We start from the raw sequence: 17256 nt of genomic DNA on the forward strand, positions 1-17256 counted from the left end.
TTACCTAGGAAGGGAATCCCCTGTGTTCACAGAGGCCTTGTCTTGGGTGGAGGCACTGCTAACTTTATTACCAAACCACTCTTCCTCGTAGCGAAGGTTCTAGTTCTCTTATTTACCTACAGGTTTAGCTATATCCTATTTGGGGAGAGCCATTTGTCATAACCTTCCCCAAAAGAGGGCTACACATGCCTTGTGGCAATTTTGTCTTGGTCTGTAGAGTTTGACAGATGGCACCACCTGTCAAACTCACTGAAAAAATTATCCAAATGTTTGGTTTGGAATTGCAGTGCAACTTTTGATACAAAATCCCTCTGGTATTAAATAAAATAACATTCAGGAGGCGGCAGGATCGACAATCTCTTTTAAGAGGGTGGTATGCACTGCCACCACAATGAAACAGCCCTTAGTGATGGGCTCCGGCATGTTCTGACCCTAGTCAGAACCCACCTAAGTGTACTGGGCTAATCTGTGGCCGGGGCATTCCCTGCCCCGCAGCCGCACATGTATACAAGTTGCCTGTATATGTCTGGCTGGAGGGTGGGGAATGCCTTGGCTGCTTGTGATTGGCCCAGTACCATGACAGTTGCCTGGAGGGCTTCCTCAGGTGGTTTCATACTAAGATCCGAACCCGCTGGAACTCATCCATACTCACCATGTACCTGAAGAAAAGTAGCTGATATCAGTTCCAAGAGCTATATATACCAGGAGACTTCTTTGTGTAGCAGGATTACCAGGTATTGGGCCTGACGTGGGTCTGCCATGGTCACTGGTAACATTAACAGTCCATTTAAGCTGAATGCCCAAGTGTGAGATCTGAGACAATGAACAGTCCGGCATCTTTGTTTTGGGATGGGAGAAGAGATTGAGTGGGATACTCCTCTGGTTCAACTAGGTACAAAAGTCCTTGACACTGCTCCCTCCAAACATTCCTGACTGAGGTAGCCTTTAGTAACACTGCTGCTGCAACTCTCAACACTGTACACTGCACGCTGTACACTTCCACTGTACACTGAATACTTCAGGGCCCAACCACTGGCACCCCCTTTACTCTTCAGGGTCAACACTGGCACCCCCTTTCACTCTTCCTGCACTGGCTAGTTAGCTCCCAGATCCCTCTGACCTTCTCCGGAGTGGTCACCTCTCACTAGGCAGGCCCCCAGGGGCAGTTTGCAGTACTCACGACTGGGAATGCTTTCCTGAAACTCGACCCCTCTCAGCTCCGCTGGTCCTCAGCACACCGGATCCTCTCTGCAGCTCAGCTCAGCCCTCAGGCAAGCCACCTGGGACACTCGATTCCTCTTGGCAGGAGGAGAGACAGCCGTACTCTCCCTCCTGGGACTCTGCTTCCCACCAAAGACGCTGCGTCATGTGCTTCCCTCAAACTTATACCCCCTCCCAGAATGCTGTGCGGCATAATCTGCCTTCCTGGGACAGATAAAAGCCTGGGTGAGCCATTGGCCGGGTTTCCTCCACTGCCCAATGAGAGCCCTCATTGAGTACAGTGGGGAGACTCCCCAGTCTCAACAGCCACACCTGGGAACCATGACAACCTAGCTGAAAATCATGGCCCCACTGATAAGCAGTCAAGGCCTACTACACTTTACCTAGCACCTACCTTGTAGGGTGCTACATCCACCCCACACCAAACCGAGTAATGTCCCCATTGACTCTGAGGCAGCCGCCTCCTATCAAAACTTCAGCCAAAAATCTGGAGTATCCCACAAACCTGGAAAGGGGGAAAAGAGAAAGAAGGAATGTACAAATAAATTAGGTGAAAAAATATACATATACACTCTCTGCTGTACAAAGTATACAAACGGTTTTAGGTGCATGAAGATGATGCACCCCCTACCAAACTAACTTGCTTGATGGGGATTTTCAACTAAACACAATTTACACTCCCTTACTGACTATCTCTATGATGAACCCATCTATAGAAAAATAGAAGGAAAAAAGTTAGTCAACTGCATACATTGAGAAAATATAAGACTAACTGACTGAACAGTTGAGTGAGAAGACCCTCCCTCTCCAGGGCGACCTTCTCGCTCCCTTCCCTGACTACCTCTGCTAACCAGTATCTTGACTCGCCGTGTCCACTCCTTCCCTTCTGGTGGAAAGTCTGTGCCCTAACACTGGCTATCTATGCAGAGTCCTTTCTTTGAAGCGAGACACATCGCCTCCTGGCTGCCTCTCGAAGCACTTCTTGTCAGGAAACAGGGCAAGCCACTGAAGTCTGGATGGCCTGCTGAGTCAGGGAAGTAGACACAGGGGGTCTCTCATGGCACCCCCCCCCCCCCCCACCAAATCTTCTGAATGCACTTGCGACAGTCACTCGTTTCAACTCTTTGCTCAAACTGTGGAAATTTCTCACACAGTATTTCTAATCCACATATAGATCCTGGCCTGATGGCCCGAGGGATCTAGCACAGCAAATGTCTTCCATAAGACCCTAGCCCGATGGCCCAAGGGGCCTGCAAGTGAACTTAAACATTTAACAGGAACTTGTAAATTCAGCATTATATTTTGCTCTCTTTTGCACTGTCTTGTGGTCAGTTGTAATGGCTAGCCAGCCACGTAAGTACAGTTTTAAAATTGTAAAGGAGTCTTTTTGTCTCTTGTTTGTTATCCTTAAATGTAGTAATCTGGATGAGGGGCTTTGACATAAGCCCCCTGCTCGTCCTTCACTCGTACAGACTGTACGCCCGGGACACTCGATTCCTCTTGACAGGAGAAGAGACAGCCGTACTCTCCCTCTTGGTACTCTGCTTCCCACCAAAGACGCTGCATCATGTGCTCCCCTCAAACTTATACTCCCTCCCAGAACGCTGTGCGGCATAATCTTCCCTCCTGGGATAGATACAAGCCTGGGTGAGCCATTGGCCGGGTTTCCTCCACTGCCCAATGAAAGCCCTCATTGATTACAGTGGGGAGACTCCCCAGTCTCAACAGCCACACCTGGGAACCATGACAACCTAGCTGAAAATCATGGCCCCGCTGATAAGCAGTCAAGGCCTACTACACTTTACCTAGCACCTACATCTGTTTTTGTGACCACTGCTATAAAAGCTTCCTTGATCACGTTTTTGCTATCAGGATAATGACATAGCAAATTTGCGCCTTTAACCACTTGCCGACTGCCGCACGACTATTTACGCCGGCAGTCAGCCCCTCACAGGCAGAGTAACGTAGATCGACGTCGCTAGCCTGTGAGGGTTTTGGGAGCGAGCGCACGCCGCCGGAGGCACGCTCCCGCGCGGTCACGGACCCCCCCCCCGCGCGTGTGCCCGGCGGACTCTATGTCCGCCGGGCACTCGCGATCGTCCGTGACAGCGGGAGAAAGGCAGGCGGCTAGTGTAAACAAAGCCGCCTGTCAGTTCTCCCTGTGTAAGAATGATGATCAAACGGTTCTACTATGTAGGACCTTTGATCACTGTTCTTACACATCAAGCCACAGCCGCAATGTCGCAGTCCCGCATAAAAAAATCGCAGATCGCCGCCATTACGCGCTAAAAAAAACCCAACAAAAATGACAAAAATCTTTCCCTTTGTTAGTAAACGCAATAACTTTTGCGCAAACCAATCAAAATACGCTTTTTGCAATTTTTTTTACCAAACATATGGTAAAAAAAAAATGGCCTAAAATGTTAAAAAATTTTGATTTTTACATTTTTTGGGGGGGGGGGGGGAATTTCATATAAAAAAATGTGAAAAATATTGTTATTTTTGCAAAATTGACGCTATTTTTTTGTTTATAGCTCATGATCAAAAAATCGCACAGGTGATCAAATACCACCAAAAGAAAGCTCTGTTTGTGGGAAAAAAAGGACGCCAAATTTGTTTAGGTACAGCTTCGCACGACCGCGCAATTGTCCGTTAAAGTCACGCAGTGCCGAATCGCAAAATAGGCCCTGGTCAGGAAGGGGGTAAAATCTTCCGGGGCTTAAGTGGTTAATGTGGACCTAAGTAAAGATTTTTTTTTTATGCTGTATAAAATGTTATTTGTGGCTAGACAATACCCTGAAAATGTACCTTTGTTTAGAATTCCTTCATAAAAATAGTGCACTTCCTGGTATGGCAGTGTGCCTACATTCTATTAGCTGTATATCTGCAATTAAATCTAAATCACTAGTCTCAGGAGATTTTGTGATGTCACTTCTGTGCTGCTCACTTTTCTTCTTGCGGTGACTCTCACACAAAAAAGCAAAGCCCTCCATAAAGGTAGTGACACAATACTGACATGTAATGTGGAGAAGATCAGCTGCAAAGAGACCACAGGCAATTCTGGTGGCTAATTCTTTGCCCTCTGCCTGTTTTTTTTATTGTACAGGCAACTCCAATATAACCCCAGTCACACCAATCACAACACTTGAAGTAGCATTATTTCAAAGTAGTTTTTCAGTGCTACTTTACCTGCAACTTGGTAGACACCGGTGCGACTTCATGCACAGATTTCTAAGTAAGTCGCACCTGAACTTACAAAAATTAGTGCAGAAACTACTAGCAAAATCGGATTTGACCACTTCCATCGCATGGCAAGTCGCACCAGCATGACTGGGGGGCTAAAACTTACGTTTGGTTTGTCAAAGAGCAAAGAATTAGAACCTCTGTGGGGTTTTTTTAACCACTGTCTAGGTCTCTGTATTGCAAATTTCCTTCTTCTAATGTTTCCATCAAACCAGAAAGAGGGGAAACTTTTCTAACGGGGTCCAGAATAACAAAAAGCACTTTTTTATTGGAGTTTTGCTGTCTTCTCCTTACATCCAGCGTGGTCTCAGAAAATCAGCAGAAAAGCTTTAAAAGGGTGGAATGGGCAGCAAAATGTAATGATATTAGTGGGGTACCAAAATCAGCATTGAATCTAAAGGAGATGAGATAGGATATAATTATCCTATGCATCATTTAATTCTAAACACCTGCCTAAATTGTATTTTGAGTTTTGGATTGAGTGGGGAAGGGTTGTAAACTTTGTGTTACTTGCTTCCACTGGGACAACTGACAGATGTCAAATAGAATAGAAAAAAGGGGAGGGGAAAGGACAGGCAGAGCGAGACACTATTGCCGGGGTCCTCAATAGGCGGACTCCGGGCTGCGTCCGGACCCAGATGCGCTTAAATCTGGACCACAGCAGCTGTCTGGGGACACGGAGTGAACCCGCCCCAGTGCGATGGTTCGCTATTTAGAACGGTTGGTTGCAGGCCGAGCCCCACCCCTGCTGAGGAAGTCGAGTGTCCCATTGACCAATGACATAATGCGTATGGGGGGCGGAGACTTTACCTGCAACCAGGAAGCCGCCAGCCAGGTCAGAGCAGTATAGAGACGAGCGTTCCTTATGCACTACTTAGTAGTGCCATTACATGTGAGTTTTTATGTACCTTATTCCCAATAAATGTATTTATTAAACGGTGAGCATTAGATCCTGTGCATCTTTATTTTTTTCTATGCCCCATTGAAATCGTGATGGGAACACTGTTCAAGTCTATGGCATATACTAGTCATTAAGCAGCAGTAATCTAACGAGGTGGAGAAGGAAAAGAGTGTATTATCCCTGCCTGTTTGACCTGGTTGTGACACACTGGTCTTGGTTCCAGGTGAGAAGCCAACCGTTTGTGTGGTGTTGGTGAAAGCACTTGTACCTCGTTTAAGCACCTGTCCAAGCACCTTTTTGCACATTTCCATATCATTTTTTTGTGTATAGTAGTTCAAAAGTTTTGGGGAATGCCTTTTTTTGTTGTTGGCGTTCTGTATTTGGAATTTGACGGTCACTTTTCCGGACCTCGGACTGAATGGAAAATTGGTAATAAGTCCAGATATCTTTACCAGTCCCCCTATTGGTTCCTTGATCTGAAGAACAGCCTCATTGGCTAATATGAAGACTCAAGAGTAAGAAGGGTGGTGTCAAGCTGAAATTTTATGGGAAAATTAGAAATTGTTGGCTAGGACCAGTGAGATCTAAATTTGGCAGGAAGGATACTCAACCACCAGTAAGAGATGTGGTCTCTTTCTCATGCAGTACCTGGTTATGAAGGTGAGACAGTGTAAGATTCTGGTACCTTTGGTACCCTTATTGCCCATTTTCCTCTTCATATTGCGTCCCACCTTTTTAGTTAGGTGGAACGCATATACCTTTAAGCCGGATGACATCATCGCTGAGCGCCGCTCTGAGCGGCTATTTCAATCGCCGGCTTTCTCTCTCACATTGTTCGTTCAATGTTACCGCATGCTCACAAGCCTTGTCTTATGCTGCCGGAGCCTCCAGCTATTCTCCTTTACCTGGAACAGACCGGAACCTCGCTACTGATCCCGTATCTCGCTACCGGATCACTCCCTCACTACCGGACCCCTCTACTTACTAACCTTACTAGTGATAAGTACCCCACAGGGGATTCCTCCATAACTAACTTACACTATCTACTTCTGCACATTAAGGACTGTTACTATCTATGCATACTAATTCTATCATCTGCACTGTTACATAGATTGCTAGCTCTTGAGCCTACTACCATCTATCCTTGCACTGGGTTAGTCTATCCTGTATATGTCATCTGCTGTCCTCACCACCTGTTACCATACATGATTACTAACCTATCTGCATTTCTACCTATTACCATCTACTACTCTCCTGAACATTACTATCAAGTGCTTATCATTGCTGTCACTGCTCACACCTGTCCCTTCAGCACATCACCTCCATACTGTCATATACATCCCATCACTCCAGGAACATCTTATTGAGTGTGTGTATATCTGTATGCTGAAGCAGACAGGCCCACAGTGATGAGTCTGGAGAGTTGGATCTGGTATTTCAACACATCTCTATATGACTACTGAGTGGAGATTCTGCAGCTGCAAATCCAGCTTACTATAAAAACGCAGGAGCGTTACAGACAGGCTCTTTATAGTGAAGCTTACTGCGCGCAGACAGTGGGGGATGCCTGCACTATCAGGAAAAGTTTACACATACATCAGACTTTGCCACCCCTCTGAAAAGTGATCCATGGTGGGTTGCTTTCCAGAGGCATTTAACATGCAGTAAAAAGGCACCTGTTTTCCCTTTAAGTGCTGAATTATCATGCCGCAATCGCAATAATTACATGCAGTTTCAGAGTAGTTGCTACATTCCTCTGTGTACTTGAATAGGTTACTTTTGGTGGCATTATCGCCCACTGAATATGATGGGGATAGTTTTTGCATGTGTACAACTCCCTCCTCCCTCCTTGCTGACATTGCAGCTTAAGGGTGGTGGTGGGTGACAGTAAAATCATGGCTTAAAGTAATTGTAAAATCTTGTTTAAAAAAAAAAACAAATAAATAAAAAACAAACATGGTATACTGCAGTTTGTTTTGCACAGAGCAGCCCAGATCCTCCTCTTCTTGGGTCCCTTGTTCCTGCTCCTTGCCCCTCCCTCCTTTTGACTGCCCCCACAGCAAGCAGCTTGCTAGGGGGACACCTGAGTCAAGCTGCAGCTCTGTGTGTCAATTCAGACACAGAGCTGCCGTTCGACCTTGCCCCCTCTCTCTCCTGATTGGCTCACTGACTGTGATTGACAGCCACGGGTGTATCTCAGCCAATCAGAAGGGAGAGTCCCAGGACGGCCGAGGGACTCATGGACATTGCTGGACAGAGAAGGGGCACAGGTAAGTATTAGGGGTGCTGCTACACCCAGAAGGCTTTTTATTTTAATGCACTACAAGTGTAAATGAGCCCTTAAGCTGGATACACACTATACAACTTTTGTTGTTAGATTTCCTTTAGAGTTACCTTCAACTATGTAGTGCAAGGGCCTGCCTGATTGCATACCAATTAAAAGTGTTTAGGTCTGACCATATTATATGGTTTTGGTAAATCTAAAATAAAAAATCTAAAGACAATTGTATAGTGTGTATGGCCCATTAGTAAGGCAGCACCTGTTACCAGAACAACCATAGGTTTTATTTCAATTAAACATTTTACAGAGTAGGGATGAGTTCGGTTGTGTTCAGATCCTAGTCTGAACCCACCTGAGCAAGCCTGCCAGGAAGCTGTCACCTGTATGGGCCAATCATAAGTGACCAAGGCATTCCCCATAGCCCAATGCATACGGGCAGCTAGCCACAGATGATGGGCCCAGTACAGTAACAGCTTCCTGGTGGGATCGCTGAGGTGGGCTTGGACTAGCATCCTACCATAGCTGGACTCATTACTAGTCTTGAGTGATTTACACTAAACGTATGAGGATGAGAACATACAGGGGCAGAGGTTACCTTTTGCAAAATCTACAAGATAAAACAATCAGCAGATCCACAGATAACTAACAGCAATTAAATGCAAATCTGTAATTTTCCTTTAAAAAATTAATTGGGTGCTGGAGTCTAAAGCCTAGTACATACAGTGAGCAAATTGTACGAGAAATACCACCTTTGAAGAGATTGTACGATAATCTTATTGCTAGTACATTTGAGTTTTTGGTTTAGACTTGAGAGCCAATCACGATAGTTCATCCAAAATTATCCGAAGGGACAAACACAAACAATTTTCTCGTACGATACCAGATCAGACGATATTTGTTTAATCAATATAGTTTTTTTGTCTGAAAATACAGTACAAATACATTACATCACGTCTGAAGTTGTATGCTGTCGTTTGAGAATTTTTGTAAGTTGAGTAATCGTTTCATTTTCAATATGGGGACTAGCATGCAAAAAAATTGGACGATCATTCATCCACAATTCTCATCTTGTGTACGAGGCCTAAATGCCTACAGACACTGTAGAACGCTTGCCTAAAAGCTCTTTTAAACAGGCTTTAAAAATAGGCAGTTGGGTGGTGTTTTAACACTTCCCCAATGCCTATCAATGCTACTCACAATTGTTACAATAGGGAGCAGATGGTGGTGTTCACACTCCAGCGTTAGCGTTGCTGCAAGGCAAAAATAACTGTAGCACCCTCCTAGGTAGGTGCTAGGAAAAAGCATTTATATGGCCTATCTTATCGGGGGGGGGGGGGGCTGATCTTTCAGCTAGGCTGTCATGTGTTTCCATGGGTGTCTGTTGAGTCTGGGGAGTCTCCCCACTGTGTCCAATGAGGGCTCTTGTTGGGCAGTGGAGGAAACCTGGCCAATAGCGCCCTGGGGCTTATATCTATCTCAGTGGGCAGAGTCTGCCGCAATGCATCCTGGTATGGGGTATAAGTCTGAGGGGAGCACATGACAGAGGGTCTTTGGCGGGAAGCAGAGTCCCAGGATGAGGCTGACGGCTGTCTCTCCTCCGGTCAGAGCTAGAGAAGGTGTCCTGGATGGTCAGCCTAGAGGACGAAGGTTGAGCTGGGCTGCAGAGAGGGATCCAGAGTGCTGTGGACCAAGTGGAGCTGCTGGGCAGAAGTTTCCAGGAAAAACAGTATTGGAAGTACTCGAAACTACCCAGGGGTCTGCCTAGGAGAGGGGACCACTCCAGAAGGTCAAAAGGGATCCGGGAGCCAGCTAGCCAGTAGAGAAGGCTTAGAAAGGGGGTGCCAGAGTCTAAGCCCTGAAGATAAGAGTGAAAGGGGGCACCAGTGCGGGCCCTGAAGTATTCAGCAGTGCAGCAGTTCATATAAGTAGCTACCTCAGCAAGGAGTGCTTAAGGGAGCTTAAAGAGGACTTATTTATTCACGAAATCAGTCAGAAATCAGTTCAGCGTTAACAGGCAGCTGGCCAGCATAAACCAGCGTTAATCGCCGTTGACTGGCATCCAGCCAGCGTAAAGTCAGCGCCAATCGACATTTTTCATTTGTCCCTAGCAATTTGTGCATAGTTGAGCCAAAGGAGTATCCCACTCATCCCTTCTCCCATCCAAGTGTAGCAGGTTTTCCAGGCATTGAGCCTGATGTGGGTCTGCCATTGTTACCGGTTACCTCTCCAGCCCATGTGAGCTGTGACCCTGGGTGTGAGAACTGAGACATTGACAACTCCGGCATCTTTGTTTTATTGTTTTATTGTATTTAAGGGGATGGGAGAAGGAATAGTGGGATACTCCTTTAGGCTCAACTAAGTACAACTTGGGACTTTCTCAGAAAAATGTCTGTTAACGCTGTCTTGACGCCAGCCGACGCTCACTGACGCTTAGAACACACCATAACTTGAAGGAAGTGCTGAATCCTTGACTTTGAGTCCAGAAGATCCAGGACTATAGAATAATGACTTCTAATGCTGCTGCACTGCAAAGTCACTGACTTCTTCCTCCAGCCTTGCACTGGCTTGAGGTAGATGATTGTTATGAATTTCTGTATGACTGCAACTCTCAACCAATACACTGTACACTGTCTCTTCAGGGCCCAAACTGCAGGTGCCCCCTTTAACTCTTCAGGGCCCCACTGACTAGGTACCCCCTTTGTCACTTCAGGGTCCTCAAGCTAGGTACCCCCTTTACAGCTAGCTGATATCTGGATCCTTCTCTGGAGTGGTCCCCTCTAACACTTCAGGCAGACCCCCAGGGGCAATCCTCAATACTCACGACCTGTGTAGGCTTTCCTGGGACTGAACCCCTCTGCCTATCCGCTGGTTCTCAGCTCAACTCAGCACTCTCTGGATTCTCAGGCGGCACCCTGAGACATCCGCTTCCTCAGACAGGAGGAGAGACAGCCGTTCTCTCCCTCCTGGGACTCTGCTTCCACCAAAGACACCGAGTCATGCACTTCCCTCAAACTTATACCCACTCCCAGAATCCCTTGCGGCATAATCTGCCTTCTGGGGTAGTTAAAAGCCTGAATGTGTCCCCTGATTGGGTTTCCTCCACTGCCCTATGAGAAGCCTCTCACAGGGGGAGAGAAGAAAGAAATCATGGCCCTGCTGTTAGGCAGACAAGGCCCACTATACATTTGCCTAGCACCTACCTGTAGGGTGCTACCCCAGTTACAAAATAAATACAAAAACCCAAAAATACTGGACTGGTCATTGTCTCAGTCTCAGAGAAACATGCTCAAATGTGCTGTTGTTGCTAGCGGTAACCCAGGCGGACCCATATCCAGCAAAACGGCTGGGAATTGTGCTACATAACGCTGCTTATAGAGTTTGGCAGATGTTGACACTTTGCCACTGCCTCCATTCACTTTAATTGAAACACACTACAGCCACACCTTAAATGCACTGTAAACATGCCTATGGTGTTTACAGTGTGGTTGCAAAGCATCAAAAGTAAATTATTTCCCATTTTAGCCTTGTAAAAAAAAACAAAAAAAAACACACAAGACGTTTGAGAAGTGTTGTCTGGCACAACATGAACACCTATATAACACATCTTAAATGCTGATTAAGGCCACTTTCACACTAGCGGACCGTTCAGATCCACCTGTCAGTTTTTCAGGCGGATCTGAACGGATCCCTCATGCATCTCTATGGGGCATTGGATGTCAACGGAGGCATGTCCGCTGACATCCGATCCGGTCCGTCAAATCTGGACGGATGGAAAATAGGGTTTTCGGATGGATCGGATGAGACAGGCGGTCCGTTCCCATCCGATTCCCCCATAGAGAACAGCAGGGACCTGACAGTGTGCAGAGACAGAGCTGCCATCCGCCTGCTCAGCGGGGGATCAGTGGATCGATCCCCCGCTGAGATAAACGGAGTCCGCCGACAGGTCTCCCTTGTGTGAAAGGGGCCTAAATATATAGGCACATTAATGCACTTTTAGGCTGCTTTGAAAATGAATGCAAGTGTGAAAGAGCAACTCTTTATTTTCAGTAAGGGGCATCTTTATGACCCTAAGCAAAGGTTTTATGACTTTGCCTGCTCATGGGAATGTTGATCAGCTGAGATGAATTTTACCGGCTGATCACAGTTTTTTTTTTCCCTAGTGACAGGCTGGTGCCCTCACTGCTTCCCTCCTTCCTCTATAATCACAAACATGCAACATCAATCACCGAATACATTCTTCCATATGTATGGAATCTTTATAGGGTCTTTATTAGAAAGGTTATTCAGTGAACAGGTTATGAATACTTCTTGGCTTCCTCCTGTCCTGGATTCTGTAGTACTGTCCTGGGAGATAAACACTTGTTCCAGTGCTTAGCTCCCATGTATGAATGTTATGTCAGGTTGAGTGGGAGGCATTTTTTCCTGCAACTGACCAGCAATATAAGAACATAATGTTATAAGCCCTTGATTCCAGCAATTTTGCTGAGTTGTAAGTTACATTGTCCTGACCATGCAATTCATATGTTATAGGTTAGATAGTCCTGACCCCTGCACTTTATGGGGGGAATTCATAAAGGGTCTTAGGCACCCTTTACAAATTCCATCGGTGCTTGCACTGAAATAGTCAGTGCCTGTGGCCAATTCATGTACCTTTCAGAGACCATGCACTGAGGTTGCAGTGTCCAAAGCCCTGCCTCCCTTCCAGGCCTCTGTGTCTGTCACACTGAAAGGCCATGGCAATGGAGTTTTGTACTAGGGGTGGGTGGGGACTGATTCCCCATCAGTTCCGCCTGGCTGTTGATGGATAGCACACGGCAGTGGACAGATCCATAGCAGCTATTCATCCAGATCTGTGCCTTTTGCCTTCACCAAAACGCTGAGATCTAATGCATTGTACTCAACTGCCCAGTGCGCATGTGGCCCAAGGAGTATTTGGTGGGTACAAGGACTGCGGCATATGAGTGCAGAATATACAGCAAGTAGGCTTTGACCCTATTTAATCATGCCCCCCTAGCCTGCACCAGACGAAATGCAGATGCGGTGCACACTGCATGTCATCTTCCCCATTATGTTCTTTTATAAGTTCTAAATTTGGTAGGAATGGCAAATGTGTCACTGGCTATACCAATAGATTTTCAAACAAGCATTTGAACAAATATTTCAATGAACATTCCTATGAAAATTCTTGGTACATTTGATTACTTGATATATTTGCTCTTAACATTTAATTTTAAAATAAATGCCATTTCCCCAACAAAATCCACATACACTGTTAAGCTGGATACACACTATACAATTTTCTTTAGATTTTTTTCCTTTAGATTTACCAAAACCTAATATAAAAATATAATTTGACCTTGAACACTGCGAACTTGGAAAACCGCACGGGATCCACCCGGTACCCCTCATGCTCCCCTCCCTTTTTTCTGTCCCTCTTACCCACTTAACTGCTGTCTTATTTCCTGCCACTTTACCCCCCCATCGCCACCACTCCTTTCCTTCCCCCCCCCCCCCATGTCCCCCCTCTCTCCCCTTCACATACACTATATAACTTCATTCTACCCATGTGTGACTTTTACCCATCATTTTGTTTTCCCAGTGAGAAAAGTTTTTTCTGTGTATTTACCTCAAGCACTGCATACTGAGGCATATATGCCTCGATGCCCATTTTTATGTGGATGTTCTGGCCCACAACTTTGTGCCTGTGCTGATATGCATGGTGACCGCACTGTGTTGGTCTACAAGCTTAAGTGACTACGCAAGTCCTCCTGTTACTGTTTCTCCTTTTAAAATGCTGATCGTCTAAGTTTTCTTTTTTGCTCGGTAATGCTTTTCTCACTGACCTGCAGTCAGTTATGTTTCTGTCATACTGCACTTATTAATGTTCCCATATGTGACTCTTGTTTTTTGTTGCTTTTGAATATTTCAATAAAGAATTTGAAAAAAAATATATAATTTGAGGTCAAACCTAAACACTTTCAATTTGTATGCAATCAGGCAGGTCCTTGCACTACTTAGTTGAAGGTAGTTGAAGCTAAAGGAAATCTAACAACAAAAGTTATATAGTGTGTGTGACGAGACCAGTCTCGCCACATTGCATTGGAGGAGCCTGGTTGCCCGCCTGCTGCAATATGACTATGGACCTAGGGGCTTTTACCCATTTAAGACTGTATTTGGGCATGAAAATGTGCCTGCGGTCGGTCAGAAAAGGACTTACGTCTAACTTTTTAACGCCTGGAGGGATTTCTATGATTTTTGGTTATGTTTGCATTTGAAGTATGCTGATTCTGAAAATGTAAGTTTTATTTGAATGTGATGCATATTTTAGAAGTTATGTAAATGTTGCTTTTGGCATGAGGTGGCTTTGCCACACCTATTGTCGGGTGTGCTAAGTATTCCTGTTCCATGCTAATGACCTTGCATTGTTCTGGCCAGGTGGCTAGATAATTAGTTTAGTGTTATTTTGTGCCTGTTTACAAATCTATCTGCATATGCTAATGCAATGAGACTCACATTACCTGATAGTGTATATAATGTGTTTGTGGGGATTTAATAAACAGTCCACTGCTTGAACTTCACACGGAGCCTTGTCTCGTGCTTGGGGGGATTCACTGTATGCTGTCGGAGACTGATTGCCAGGAGTGTAAGCTGATGTATGCTTTTCCTGTTCATCTGCTAGCAGCTATTCGTGAGGTTCCAGGTTGGAGTGCTATTTTGTACCCAGTTCGGGAGTATGGTGTTCCTGCAAGTAGCTGTGCCTGTCTAGCAGAAAGGGGCATATCTACTAAACGGATTTTAACCCCTTGTCTGCTGAAACGGTCCGTTACATTTGGTGGCAAGCGGCGAGATCGTTCCTACGGCCAGAAGGACAGCTACAGGAGACACCATTGCTCTGGATTTTACAATTGAGGGCAACGCATGTCCCAGTACAGCGACCCTGACAGCACCAGCATGGAACCAGCAGTGGAGTTCGATGAGGGTGCCATGGATGACCGAGATGCAGTCCGTAAAGGCATCTGGTACCAGGCACTGGGCATTGTGGAGTACCAGCGGGGTGAGAGACTCCCCAAGGAAGACCAGCGGTTGCAGAAGCGAGTAGCCCTGCGGATGCCCTTCCTGGGGGAGCAGCCCCGGGAGGAATGGGTAAAAGAATTGGAGCTCCGGGTATGGCAGGAGATGTGGCTGGAGGATGCCTACCAGGCGCTGTGGTGGTGTGTTGCACAGTACCTGCCCTGGACAGCCGAGCATGACAAGCCAGAGGGAGAGGAGTTTGATGGTCCTGGCTTGTTATGGGAGTCTTTTTCAGAGCTGGAATTTGGAAGCCCTACACAAGCCCGGTTCAATGATCTCTTGGAGTGGAGGGAGAGCAGGTATGACTGGGACGACGCTCACGAAATTGAGCAAGACCTGGTCCACCTGGTGACCCGGGAGATGGAGCTAGAACAGGGCTACCAGCAGCTGTTCCAATACTATGAGAAGGCTCAGCAGGAGAGAAGCAGGACAGACCCAGAGCCAGACCCATTCAGAGGGGACGAGGTGGTAAAGTTTTACTGGGAAGAACCCCAGGTGGCCGGTAGAGATGGGACCGAGGTCTCTCCACCGGTCCTGCAGGGAATTGGGAGCCCAGTCTCCATTCCCCAGCGGCAGTGTAAAGTGCAGGGAGAGGAGAGCAGCGTCCTCCCTCCCCAGCGGCTGGCTGAGTTACAGGGGGCAGAGGTAGTTGTTCCTGCCCCCCAGCAGCAGAGTGATATGCCAGGAAGGCAGTGTGAAGTGCAGGGAGAGGAGAGCAGTGTCCTCCCTCCCCAGCGGCAGCATGATTTTTTGGGAATTGGGAGCCCAGTCTCCATTCCCCAGCGGCAGTGTGATGTGCCGGGAATTGGGAGCCCAGTCTCCATGCCCCAGCGGCAGAGTATCCTACAGGGAATAGAGAGCCCAGTCTCCTTTCCCCAGCAACAGGACACTGTATTGGGAGCAGAGACAGTCGGTCTCCCTCCCCAGGGGCTGGAAGTATATTTGGGAGAGGAGCTTGTTACCCCCTCTCCCCATTGGCAGAGTGATATCCAGGGAATTGGGAGCGCAGTCTCCATCCCTCAGCGGCAGATTGAGTTACAGGGGGCAGACACAGTTGGTCCTGTCCCCCTGTGGCAGATTGAGCTATTGGGAATTGGGAGCCCAGTCTCCATCCCACAGCAGCAGCTTAACATACCAGGGGGAGACAGTAAGCCCCCCAACAGTGCAGATGGGACCGTGGTCTCTGCACTCACAGCACAGGGGGTAGGGACAGTCGGTCCTGACCCCCAGCAACAGGGCTGTTTAGCCAAAGGGGAGACAGTCGGTCTCCCCCTCCAACAACCCGTCTCCAACCAGGCTACTTCTGTGGTAGTGCTGGCACCAGGGCAGAGTACCGCTGGTCTCTGCCCACTCAGCAACCCACCAAGGCAGTCTGCCAGTCTCCCACACAGCCAAGGTGAGGCACCTGGACATGGACAAATTTCTCTTCTACCCAGGTGTAGTAGCCAGTTCTTTTGGGTGGGCTGTACTGCTGTTTCTGTTTTGTGGGTGGGCTGCTGGACTAACAAGGGCACTGACCGGCAGAAGGTCAGGTACCCTGTTAGTCTTTTTGGAAAGGGGGAGAGATGTGACGAGACCAGTCTCGCCACATTGCATTGGAGGAGCCTGGTTGCCCGCCTGCTGCAATATGACTATGGACCTAGGGGCTTTTACCCATTTAAGACTGTATTTGGGCATGAAAATGTGCCTGCGGTCGGTCAGAAAAGGACTTACGTCTAACTTTTTAACGCCTGGAGGGATTTCTATGATTTTTGGTTATGTTTGCATTTGAAGTATGCTGATTCTGAAAATGTAAGTTTTATTTGAATGTGATGCATATTTTAGAAGTTATGTAAATGTTGCTTTTGGCATGAGGTGGCTTTGCCACACCTATTGTCGGGTGTGCTAAGTATTCCTGTTCCATGCTAATGACCTTGCATTGTTCTGGCCAGGTGGCTAGATAATTAGTTTAGTGTTATTTTGTGCCTGTTTACAAATCTATCTGCATATGCTAATGCATGAGACTCACATTACCTGATAGTGTATATAATGTGTTTGTGGGGATTTAATAAACAGTCCACTGCTTGAACTTCACACGGAGCCTTGTCTCGTGCTTGGGGGGATTCACTGTATGCTGTCGGAGACTGATTGCCAGGAGTGTAAGCTGATGTATGCTTTTCCTGTTCATCTGCTAGCAGCTATTCGTGAGGTTCCAGGTTGGAGTGCTATTTTGTACCCAGTTCGGGAGTATGGTGTTCCTGCAAGTAGCTGTGCCTGTCTAGCAGAAAGGGGCATATCTACTAAACGGATTTTAACCCCTTGTCTGCTGAAACGGTCCGTTACAGTGTGTATCCAGCGTAGCTTATTATGGCCACGGGAAAACGCGATTTTGCCAGGTTTTGTGGCCGGCAGTCAGAACTTTCCTATCCTGAACACAATTCTTCCACGTTTAGGAGAGGGAGGTTGAACCTCCCCTAACCGCAGCAGCTCCTAAACTATCCTAAAAGCCTATGTGTACATTGACACATAAGCTTTTATGGAGTTGAGTTTAGGAGCTTTG

Source organism: Pelophylax lessonae, assembly GCF_965119305.1.
Source record: "Pelophylax lessonae genome assembly, chromosome: 11".
NCBI lineage: Eukaryota > Metazoa > Chordata > Amphibia > Anura > Ranidae > Pelophylax > Pelophylax lessonae.